The 13,370-nt window shown below is 43.0% G+C and overlaps 1 pseudogene; it reads right to left on the reverse strand.

The window, feature by feature from the left end:
- Positions 1–2,293: 2,293 nt before the first annotated feature.
- On the reverse strand, positions 2,294–13,015 carry LOC110283915 (annotated as a pseudogene).
- Between the last annotated feature and the right edge of the window lie 355 nt (positions 13,016–13,370).

Consider the following 13,370-nt stretch of genomic DNA (forward strand, 5'->3'; position numbering starts at 1 on the left):
GTCATAAGCAGAAGCTACAGAGAGTGGCTTGTCTCACCCTTGTCTTACGTGTATTTGGTTTTGTTCTTGTAGTTCCAGTGGGCGCTAGTGATTGCCCCAGAGCCTCTTCCTTGCTAAGCAAGTGCTCTACCACTGAGCTACACTGCAGCCCCAAAGCTTGGTCTTCAAGCCTTGTTATACCACTTTCTCCAGCTACTTGGCACGTCCAATTAATTTTGTTAAGTTGAAGGGGGGTCAGAGGTGGGGAAAGTGGTCATAAGCCCACTTCCTATAAACAGGGAAAATAAAAACAAGACAAAGCAATGGCTCTGCTGTTGGTTTCCTTTCTGATAATTGTTGAGGATGGGTTTGTGTATTTGATGTATTCAGATGCTGATTTCCATGCCCACACATCTGATCTGACTATAGTGGAGGTTGATATATGGTCAAGCATCTCATGTCTCAATGTTACGTAAAAAATTGTTTTCCATCACCTCTGACTGGTTAATAAAGAGCTGATTCAGCCAATAACTGGGCAGAGGAAAGGTGGACTTCCCTGCTTGGTAGACAAAATCATCAGTTTCTTGGGGAGGAGATGCAGAGAGGGACAATGACAGGAAACTACCTGGGAAAGGATAGAAGGAGGAAGTACACATCATATACCTGCTCATAGATACCAGGTTCCAGCCCAGAGCTAGAGCCAGCACACAGTAGGTACATGCGGCATGTTCCGTACCTCATGCTCAGCTCTGCTGGGGTGTTTTAGCACTGACCAGCCCCATTGGCTGCTTTTCCTTGGAGCTTTCTTTCTTCCCCCTTTTTAAAAAAGATTTATTTATTTTTATATATGTGAGTATACACTGTCACTGTCTTTAGACACACCAGAAGAGGGTATCAGATCCGATTACAGATAATTGTAAGACCCCATGTGAGCTCTCCAGCCCTCCCTGGAGTTTTCTTATTGTCTGTTTAGAATTGCATGGGACTTCACTTTGAATCCTAAGATACAATGGGATAAATTCGTGTCCTAAGACATCTTCATAGATCTCAAATGTCTCAGAAATGTAACTCAGCACACTTCATTGAAAAAGAAGAATCTTAGTGTGTGTGTGTGTGTGTGTGTGTGTGTGTGTGTGTGTGTGTGAGTGTGTGTGTATTTACATGAAGTGTCTGCTGCACTTTACAGGCAACGAGGGCTATGGTGGCCTTAAGCAACCTTCTCATTTCACAGGTCGCCAGCAGCCTACATGGCAGGGCAGTGGGGGCAAACTGCAGGTCACTCTGCTGGTGCCAGAGTTAGGATGTTAGATCAGGGCTTGGCACCTTTTCAGGTCTCATCCCACCTCCCTGACCTCTCTTACTTACAACTAGCACCATGACAGATGCAGGGTTAGAAGCCACAGACTAAAGATTTGTTTCCAAGCCTCATCTGACACTACTGGAGGTCAAGAATGCATAGCTTAACGTGTTAGGAAATAGTATTTGGTACTCTGAGAAACCAGACCCACAGAGCTGCTTGTTGATCTGAAGACAGGGACGACACTGTTAATCATATTGATGAATGGGGGATAAACATTCCAGATGCAAACAGCCTTAGCCCTGTGCAGTGGGTTTCTTTCTGCTGCCCGACTTTATGTCACTAAAGTCATTCTGACCCTACAGGTTATGTGAGGCCTTAATTTTTGCATCCTTCTCAGGTACTTTTATCTTCCATAATAACTGTCATTTATCTAAGTGCCAGAAAACCAAGATGACATCCCTTCCTTGAAAGAACAAAAAATATCAAAATTATTATCAAAAATATTTGAAGAAGAAGAAGAAGAAGAAGAAGAAGAAGAAGAAGAAGAAGAAGAAGAAGAAGAAGAAGCCATGACTTTCAAAACTGTAGCCATTGAAATGGTGGATTAAAAAACTACATCATCCACAGAGAAGTAAGCTCTTAGTAGGGTCTGAGTTGAGGCCACACCTTGGTTCTAAGGTGTCCTGAATCACTGGGTGGGCCAACCACAGGAGTCAGCTCTGTATACCTCCATGGTGCCCCAGCCTTGACTGTTTTTCAGAGCCAAGATTCATTTGGCTCCAGAAAAAAAAATCTGATGGCCAGCAGTTATTTGTTGGAGTACAACCTTCAAGGGCTTGGTAATTGACATTGAAGGCCAACTATCACTTCTTGGTAAAACCTGGTATGGGTTGTCTGAGCAAACATACTTCCTTCTTAGATCTCAGAAAGCAAGGTTTACATGACTAAGGAGATTTATTAGCTAATATATAGTATATTATATATACTATTTATCAATTGCAAAGGCCCAGAGACTCATTTCTTCTTGGGTATACCCACAGTGGGGTCCCCGTGGCCAATGGTCTTGATGTGCTGACTGTGGACACGAAGGCCCCAAAAGTGGCTCAGCCTGCTATGGGCTTGAAATTTCCTCAGCTGCTCCAGGTCCTCATGCAGCTTGTTGTCTAGACCGTTGGCCAGAACCTGGCTGTACTTCCCATCATTCACATTCTTCTGTCTGTTGAAGAACCAGTCTGGGATCTTGTACTCTCATGGGTTCTGCATGATGGTGAATCACATGCTCCACCTTATCCTCTGTGACTTCTCCAGCCCTCTCGGTGAGGTCAATGTCTGCCTTCCTCAACACCACAGGAACATATCTCTTCCCCACACCCTTAATGGCAATCATGGTGAAAGCTCCTTTCCACCACCCTTCGATGTTGGTGTTGAGTACTCACAAAATGTGCTGGAACTTCTCAGGAATCATAGAGACATGGCGGCGGCACAGATGGCGGCGTGTAGGCCTCCTGTGGAAGATTAAGTTACTTTTTAAAACTCATTTCGGAAAGAAAGCTTGGATAGAGAGAAGCCTGCCACTGAAGAAAGTAGAAGCCAGATGAGGAAAGACAAACTCTTGGTGATATATTTGACATGATGTAGTTTCTGAGAGCGAGACCAAAACAAAATTATCTTTCATAAGCTAGTTTCAAGTTTTGAGTCCTCTGTTCACGCCTGGAGTAGCTTATCAGGCCTTATTTGTAGATGTTTCCTAGTCTCATTATACTGTCAAACACCAAGCTCATTCATGTCACTAGTCTGTGTCCCCAGATCACACACTGTCCCTTGCAACACTCCACCCCATCACCCAACAGATGCCTCATTGCTTCCTGAGTTTCCTTTGTGCCCGATGGGAAGCTTCACTCACTGGACTCCAAGTTTCCCATCAAGATCTCCTTCATAAACTATTCTAGAAGGTAATCAACAGAGACCTCCATCAAATATATTTACAAGCAAGCAATGCACCCTTAGGTACATAACCAGGTGGTGGTAGACACAGTTTTTCTAACCCTTACTATATAAATAGAGGGACATCTACATTTCCATGATCTTTAACCATTTTGCCATCTCAATTAAAATGAGGCCAATCTTTTCTTTCAAACGTCCTTTCCTCCCCACACGGCCTCCCCTCAACAAGAATAAATTAAGCCCTCTTCCTAGCGTGTGTCACACGGTGTCATCACAGCTGTGTGCTGGTCTTGGGCTTTCCTACCATAGCTCGGGCAAGTTTCCTGCACCCTAGCCCTCCCTTACTCTTCCTACCACCAGTGCCTCAGTACATGGCCTCTCACATCTCAGAAAGGCAGTAACGTAAAACCATGCCTGAAAATAAGTTTAGCAGAAGTAACTGTCCTGGGTGCATATCTTCATTCAGAGCCGAGACAGTCTGAAAATGGAAATCTTTCATACTAAACTCCTGCCCATTAGTAAATATTACAGAGCTGTCTAGGCAGCCAGTACAGATTTACATTATTCATTTATAGAAAGCATTTCATACCAGGCTTTTAGATCATTTATATTTCAATATTTACTTTGTGTACCTGAGGCTTAAATGAAGAGCACAAAGCAGAAATTCTAGAAAGGAAAAATAATGATAGATGCAGAAACTTGAGCACACCGTCCAGGCAAGCACAGAAGATAAAAATGAAGGAAAAAAATCAGGTTTTATTTCTGTCTCCATCAGGATAATTGGAAACCACTATTTATTCTTGGATTCATAAAGAGGCAAAATAAGGGCTGGAGAGACAGCTCCCTGACTCAGAGCAATCGCTGCTCTTGAAAAGGACTCAGTTTTACTTCCTAGCACCCACAGGATAGCTCACAAGAACCTGTAACTCCAGTTCTAGGAGATATGGCATCCCCTGCTGTCCTCTGTGGGAGTAGGCATGAACATGGTGCAGACATACATACAAGCAAAACACTCATGCATATAACATGAAATACCCAATTCTAAATAAATGAATAGACAACCAAGAGAACAAATAACTTTCTAGTACCCAACAGACACCATGTGAGGTCCAGCAGTCTGGCAGCAGCACCAGTGAGTCCCTCGTTCCTTGCAACACCGCTAGGAAGTGAACATCCATGTGTGTAGCTCACAAAATAATACAGAAATGTATTCTTGTCCATCTTAGGGAAGCATTTTTTTTCTTTGAAAGTATCCTTGCCTGAAGATTGAGCTCAATTCTAAGTATAAAATGTATGCTTGAACGTTGGAAAATGCAGAGAAATTGGCTCAATGAGGACAAAATAATAACATAGAAGAGAGAGCAAGGTCATAAAAGGTGTCAGTGCTGCCGAAGTGTGTCACTGGAGAGACTCTCCCCCCTGTTCTGGGAAAGAAAACTCTGCCACACAGGGTGCTGTGTTCACATGGAAAGATGTATCAAGAGTATTAAGCAATGAGTCAGCCTTGAAGGGCTGTGGAATGCTATGTTCAGAACGTTCCTCCAAGAGGACTGCCCACAGACTCATGTTCATTGCTGTTAGACCTACCTATAGTTGAGTACAGTGGACCAGGCTCTAATCCTGAATGTGCCTGGTGAGTGTGTTCCTGTGCCTCTCCATGCTTGTGAACCAAAGCAATGGTCATGAATCTGCGGTGTATCACACATATGTCATACAGGAAGAGCATGGAGAATTCATAGATGTAGAGGCCTTCCGGTCATGCTTGCATTACCTGGCTATGGTCAATAGCCATCAGCCTGAGCTGAAGATGGATTCATTAGGGAGACTTTTGAAAGCATCTGTTCCATTCAGTGTACAAGTTATTATTCAAGGCTCCTCAGAGGAAGTCAAGGTGTCAGGTCCAAATCATACAGAGCCAAGTAAAACAGATCAGGTCCCTAGAAAGGAGACCTAGAGAGGAGATGATAACTATTAATCACTAAAGTTCATGTGCGACTTTCATACATTCAAGTACCCTCTATAAAATATCCTTATAGTCATTGACATTTCTGGGTGGCTTTTGTCACAGTTAGATTAGAGTTGCCATGATGAAACGCCATGACCTTTCGTCGTGGGGAGAAAAACGGGTTGTTTGGCTTACACTTCCATATTGCTATTTATCACTAAAGGAAGTCAGGATAGGAACTCAAGCAGGGCAGGGACATAGAGGCAGGCGCTGATGCAGAGGCCATGGAGGTGTGTTGCTGTCTTATTCCCCATGGCTTGCTTAGCCTGCTTCCTGATAGAACCCAGGACCACCAGCCCAGGGATGCCTCACCCCCCAATAGACTAGGCCCTCCCCTACAATCACCAATTAAGAAAATGCCTTACAGCTGGGTCCTATGAAGGCATTTTCTCAATTGAGGTTCCCTCCAAATAACTGGAGGTTGTGTCAGACTGACAGCAGACTAGCCAGCGCAACTTTTCATACCTAGTAAAATGCACACACTACGTACAACCACATTGCCTGGGAAATAATGGCAAGGAAAAGCTCATGCCTGTTCAATACAGACACATTTTATTACTTTGGATCCCGTGCTTGAATCCGCGGTTTCATAAAGCAGGCTACTGTACTCAGCCTCATAAGGAGACATAAATGTACAGGGTGGACATAGAAACCTCATCAATGAGACTAGCGGGGTCCACCTTGGAGAATTCCATCTGTAGGACTTCCTGCAGCCTGGAGAAAATGACCTGCGTAAACCTGGGAGTGGGGAGGAGAGAGCAGGGGCAGGAGGATGGGCAAGCACCCTTGCCAGTGAGCAAGAGGAAGGGGGACTTTGTTCTCTATCACGTGTGCGTCTGAAACCACCTTATTTCACTTCCTATATTCTTACTCTGGCCTCACCCCTCTCTGATACCATCATGGCACCTCTCCCGTCACGCTTTCTCACACCCGCTGCTCTCAGACATCCTGCCAGGATGATTTAATGTTCTTTTCTAAACTATTTTGCCTCCTCCTTTCCCTATTGTACAGTGTGAAATACTTCAGCTTTAGCCCAACTTTATTAATGGATAACAACTGACAAGAGCATGCTCTGTGTGTGTGTGTGTGTGTGTGTGTGTGTGTACACACACACATATATATATGTATATATATATATATATATATACACACACACATATATGTTGTTTGCATGTGCAAAGGTAGGATTAAATGAAGATAATTAACAAATTTTCACCTCCCATACATATTGGAATGAGGATGCTTAGGGTGTGACATCTTGGCAGTTGGGACTGTACAGGTTATTGGTAATTGCAGTCTCTGTGTCCTACTGTAAGTCTTAAGGACCTGTCCCATCTGTCCAACTGAAACTTTGCACCCTGCCTAAGTGTACCCTCCCTCCCTCCCCCTTCCTTCCTCCTCAGAATTTCACCATCCTACCTCTAGTTGCATAAAAAGGACTTTTGATTTTTTTGTTGTTGTCCAACAATATTATTTTTGTATATTTCCATATATATATAAACAATATGTTTTTATATATCCACCTACATTCTTTTGTCAAATTCCTCAGAGGATACCCCTGAAGACTTTTTTTAGACCCCACATATTAATTCATTAATAGTAATGAAATTATGGGACATCTGTCTTTCTGATTTGCTCATTTCCCTCAAAATGACCTCTCCCAGGCTCACATACATCGCCCTGGGATACGGCACTGGCTTCTTCTTTCCTGTGGGATAATCTTCTGCCCACTCCTCACCTGGCCAACAAGGACACACAGGTTGTTCCCATATTTCAACCTCTGAGAACAAACTTCCAACTAACATAAAAATCCAGCTCCTCTTCCACACACTGATGTAAGATCCTTCGTGAATATCTGCTCATATTTAGGATCGATGGACTATATGGCTTACGATATTATTAACAATTTGAAGAATAGAAACTGTTTTGTGTACTGTACTAATTCATATCTCACACAGTCAAAGATTGCCTTTCTCCCACGTTCTCCAGTCATTTTTATGGTCATAACTTACACAGGAAAAAGGGAGTAGTAATAAAAACATCTCCAAAGGCCCTGAGAGGTTCTGGTTATTGAATCTTTGGGGGATATCTCCTAATCTTAGGAATTCTCTCTGTCCCAGTTCACAGGCCAAAGTCTCTTTTACATCTGTATGGTGGGACTGTTAAGCCAAGGCCTAGGAATGAAGGACACCTTCCCTCCACACCACCAGGAGAGTCCACTGTTCAAAAGGCAGGCAATTTGGTGAGCTCTTTCACAGAATTCAACTAGCTAATGGTGTACAATGCTAACACTATGCAATGTAAATCATTTCATAAAAGAAGAAAATCCTTTGAAGACGCATCTAGTAAATCATGAAAGCATCTTCCCGGTCAGTTCATGCATCTCAGCTTCTGTCCTGCTCTTTCTAATGGGAGATGAGAGTGAGGTGTGTCGGGGGGGGGGGGGAAGCAGAAGAAGAAGGGAATGAATGAGAGAAGGAGGAAGGGAGGGAGGGAGGGAGGGAGGGAGAGAGAATATGCATATACCTCTACAGGGCATGTCCTTAGTGACTTCCAACTAGGCCTTACCTCCTAGGTTCTCCCAGCCATGCCCTGGAATTATGAATCTAGCCATTGATAAGCCACATATAAGGTTACAGCACTTGTGGTCCAATCAGTTTCCATCACTAGCACCCAAACCTTTAACCCAGGAGGCTTCAGGGAGCATCTCAGATTTAAAGGAACAATGCCAGCATACACACCTTCACACACTCTCACACACACTCTCTCACACACACACACACATTCACACACTCACACACATACCTTCACACACTCACACAACATACCTTCACACACTCTCACACACACTCTCTCACACACACACACACATTCACACACTCACACACATACCTTCACACACTCACACAACATACCTTCACACACTCTCACACACTCTCTCTCTCTCACACACACACACCTTCACATACTCACACACATACCTACACACACTGGCACACACATGTTCTTCACACACTGGTACACACACCATCATACACTTGCTCACAAACGTTCACACACTCAAACACACACCTTCACACATTGGTACACACCTTCACACACTCGTGCACACAGCTTCATGCACTCACGTGTACACCTTTACACACTCAAACATACACCTTCACACACTCACACGTGGCAAATGCTGAACAGTATAAAAGGCTCAGGATTTCATCTTCTTGGAGCTTGGTTTGAAGTCTAAAGTCATGGAGATACACATTTGAAATTCAAACCCCTCTATAGCTTTACATTGTAAGAAGTAAAAAAAAAAATAGTGATAATCTACTCCTCTATTATCTGATTCGAAAAATGGCCTTGGCATCACGGAGGAATGATTAATGTGCAAAAATTTCTTTACTACTTCACTTTCTTCTTACTGAAAAAGGATTGTTAATATGCAGTGAAATATGCATAGGTAAAATGTATACATTTATTGTTGACCAAAGAATCAATATAGTGCTCAAGAATTCCCAGGCAAGTGCTCAAATCACACAGAGGCAGGAAAGTGCCCATAAAAACAACCATGAAGTGCCCACAGACATGTATCAGAATAGCAAAAATCAAACATTTTCAGTGAGGAAGTTTGACAACTGCACCCGTATCACATCACCACTGCAAGTACACAGTGCTACAAATACTTTAAAAAGATATTCAGCCACTAGGTGAAAAAAAAAGTAAATCTTCAAATCTTTGAGTTTTTTTCTGATGAAGACACAGTCCTTCTAAATACGAGTGCAGAACAGAGAGCATCTCTTCAGGTCATGTTGTGCCAGTTTTGTTTGTGAAGCCATGTGTGCTAATGAGCTCAGATCATGTTACATTTGTCTCATAGAACACTACTTAGCCATAGACTGAATCAAGTTCAATGGCTTTTCTACTGACATAATAAATCGAATTAAGTCCAATTTATAGTAAAAAGACAGGCTCATTGGCCTCACAGGAGTGGGGTCAGTGACATCAAAAGGCTGGGCTGGGAGTGTGTGTATGTGTGTGTGTGTGTGTGTGTGTGTGTGTGTGTGTGACCTTGTGACTGTAATGGTGAGGTACTGTGGTTATAGCCTTATTTGGTGTTTGGGGCCCTGAAGATAGGTTTAGTAGTCACTTTGGAATCCGGAACTAAGAGCTGGCTTTGTCCAGTGTTTTGTGAGGGCTTTTGAAAATGTGTGCTCCTGGTCAGAAAAGAAGAGCGGGAACCTGTTGGTCTAGGCCTCTTGCCTTTGTCCCCCAAACCTCCAGCCTAACAAAAGAATTCATACACATTGCAAAAGAGAACTCTAGCATAACTCTGCTGTGCCCAAGAGACCCAGTGAACTAAATGTTAACTGTAATAAGCTTCTAGAGAGGACAAAGCATAGAGATGACAGCTTCTGGGTTCAGGAGCATCCAAAACAACTCAAGGATGATGGACTTGCTCATTACTGAGAATTTAATGATGGCTTCATATGCACAGATATATTTAAAAATTTACAAACCTGCAAGATGTACGAGTAGTTGTGTTCATTGCTTTTTGTTGTTGTTGCTGTTGCTGTCAAGGTCGTCTATGGACCACAGTTCAGGGGTACAGGCCATCATTTGGGGAAGACTTGATGGCAGGATTTTGAGGCATTCACAGTTAGGAAGCAGAACGATGAATATTGGTTCTCAGCTCCCTTTCTTCCAGTTTATTGAATCTGGTACCCAGAATCAAGACTATCCACATTCAGGGTGGGTTTTCCCTCTTCAGTTATTCTGGAAACTACCTCTGCTGGCTACTTTTAAGTCAACTCGATTCACGCTAGAGTTATCAGGGCAGAAAAAGCCTCAATTTAAAAAGTGATTCCACAAGGTCAGGTTGTAGGTAAGAGTCTAGGATATATTCCTAATTATTGATCGATGGGGAAGGAGCTAGTGCTTTAACCCAACTTTTGGCTACTTTATGGGCTCCTCTTACTACCACTCTCTCCACCCTTCAGACCCCAACAGTAGGTAGGAGAGAAGGACGGTTGGAGGGGATAGGGGGCGCCAATATCATTAGACTACATCCTGCTGGTTAAGGGCATCAATCTTACTTGGGGTAAGATTGATCTACACTGTCAAGATATCTAATTTCTTCTTGTTGTCTCTTTGTACATGATTCACTTGACAAACCACAACAAAACCACATACTCACACATTAGTACATGCTCCGTCATCATCAGAGAGACTTCCTCCTACAGCAGATGGGAACAGATTCAGAGACCCATAGCTAGATATTATGCACAGAGGCGGGGAGACCCTGAAACACACAGCTCTGAGGTGTCTCCATCAAATCTCTCTGTTCAGAGCTCAGGGAACCCTTCAAAAGAAGAGGTGGAAGGAATATGGAAGACAGCAAAGATGGAGGACACGAGGAGAACAAGACCTCTAAAACAACCAAGGACAGCTCATCTAAACTCACAGGGACGGAAGCAGCAAGCACAGGGCCAACACAGATCTGCACCGGGCCCTCTGCAAATGTACTAACCCTTCAGCTTGGTGCTTTTATGGGACTCCTGAGAATGTGAACAAGTGAGTCTCTGTTTCCTGTGCCTTTTCCTTGACTCTTTATTTTGGCTAGCTTGTCTTGTCCAACTTGGATGTGGTGGGTTTTGTTTGACCTTACTATGTTTTATTTTGTTGTCATCTCTTCGAAGCTGGCTTTTCTCTACTGAGAAACAGAAAGGGAGTCGATCCAGATGGGAGAGGAGATGGGGAGGAACTGGGAGGAGTAGAGGGAGGGAAACTGTAATCAGATTATATTGTATGAGAAAAGAATCTATTTTTAATAAAAAGGGAAAAAATTGAAAAGACTTATCTTGTTAAGTTGTCAAAGGTGACTATGTCCTCAAAGCACATGGAATTTGTATCTGTGTATCTAGTTTTCTTTCAGCAACACACTTCATAAACACCCTTTCAGTCCAAAGGCATTTGCAAGTACCACATGGCTTCTTGGGGTTGTCAAGCACTGCTAGCACTGAGCCCTTGGTGGTGACCCACCCACACTGAGGGAGGAGATGGGGAATCAGAACCCAGGGGCACAGTCAATGCAACCCTCTTGACAGACTCATACATGACATGTCACATGATACCCCACCCCCAGTTTTCAGAACTCAGCCATGGAAACACCCTTCAAACAAACACAGATCACAAAGGTTGCTTTCGGCAAGTGGACATGAGAACAACTCAGTTCAGTTCTAGAGTTGCTCAGGGCCCAGGCTGCAAGTTGACAGATTAAATATATACACTGGAACACTGAAAAATCTCTCCAACAAAGATGCATAAACCAGCAAAGCTTGGGCTATGGGAGGCAGCACTGTTGTCCCTAAGGGCTGGGTATATGAGCAGTCTTACTTGTGATTGATTTTCATAGTATATGCATTTATTACTGACTGCTATGGTATGTGGAGATTTAGTCTGTTGCTATTATTCTAATGTCAAGTACAGGCCCCCAAGACCTGGTTCCCAAGACAAGAGAGTCTGCACTTAAACACAAGTCACACTATGTGACCTTGTCCCCAAGTTATCTCTGATTGGTGAATAAAGATACTGACAGCTAATAACTGGGCAGAAGAGGCATAGAAAGGGTTTAGATTGCCGAGCTTAGGGTGTAGAGAACCAGGAGGGGAGAAAAGAAGGTAGGGAGAGAAAAAAGCCACCATGGATTAAGTGACTCATAAAATAATGGCCATGTGGGTTGGCTAATTAGAGTTAAGAGCAGCCCAGACAAAACATGACAAATTACTTAATGGAATTAAAAATTTCTATAATAAATTATGAATACTGTCCTTTCATGAGTCTCTTTATTTGGAAAAATAATTCCATGGTCCTTGGATTCACAGGACAATCACCTTAAATTTGAGTCAGTTCTTCTGTGAACACTATTCTTGTCCTGTGGAGCTATATGACATTGAAAAGCACACTGGTCCTAAGTTTGCTAGTTTTATAATGGGATGCCAGCATCCTTCCTAGGGTGACTCTTTGTTCTAGGTGGGATGCAAGAAATAATGTTCAAAAATAACATTGTCATACTAGTAATAACTTATAGTTTCAGAGGGTTGCATTGACATGGTAAGATAGTTACAATGGAGCACACTATACCATGTTACTGTGGCCAGGAAGAAGAAGGAATTCCAAGGATTATTTTTTTTTCCTTCCCCACTTTTGCTATCTGTATCTCTAGCCTTGGGTTGGTACTGCCCACATTCAATCCTGGTCTTGCCCCATTGAGTAATCCTCCTTAGGTGTGCTCTCATAGATAGAACCAGAAACCTGTCTCACCAATCTCCTAGGCAATTCCAAAGTCAGTCACCTTGATTCCAACACAGTTTTCTATAGATCTAAGCAATAGTGAAATTCAGTACTTTATAGAAACCCAAAATATAGTTTCAGTGGTACTGATAGTAAATTACATATAAGGAGAAGGAGGAGGAGGAAGAGGAAGGAGGGAAATAGAAGGAAGATGAGAGGAAGAAAGAGAAAAGGAAGAGAGGGGGTCAGGGGAGAAGGAAGAGGAAAGGAAGAAAGAGTTGGAGGAGGAAGGATGTAACCACAGGCTTTTCCGCCCACTCCTGACTCTGAGACTTAATTATACATGAATAAATGCCTAGCCCACAAGCTTTGGCTCATTACCTGACTAGTTCATAACTTAATTAACCTATTATTTCTATTATATGTGTGCCACATGGCTACTTACCTCTTCTCAGTTTCCTGTGTTGGTCTCCTTGGAGCTCCAGAAGAATCTCTTCCTGCATCTACCTCTATCCCAGAGTCCTCTCTTTCTACCAAAACCCCACCTCCTGTTTCCTGCCTTAGCTCATTGACCAATCAGCTTTTTATTGACTGGTGATGCTTCCATACAGTACACAAGAGATTCTCTCCACAGAGGGGAAAGAGGAGGGTGGAGGGGGAGGAAGAAGAAGAGGAGGAGAGAGAGTGAGGGAGAGGAGGGGAGGGGGTAGCAGCAGCTACTATGTCAGATCCCATTTTACCTTTATCTTATCTGTGCTGTGGTAAGTATTCATTCTAAATTAACTCAAATATGGAAACACTATGAAATGTGCCCAGATGAGAACATTCTCACACACTGCATCTATATTGGCAATCTTA

Source organism: Mus caroli, chromosome 17, assembly GCF_900094665.2.
Source record: "Mus caroli chromosome 17, CAROLI_EIJ_v1.1, whole genome shotgun sequence".
NCBI classification, from domain to species: domain Eukaryota; kingdom Metazoa; phylum Chordata; class Mammalia; order Rodentia; family Muridae; genus Mus; species Mus caroli.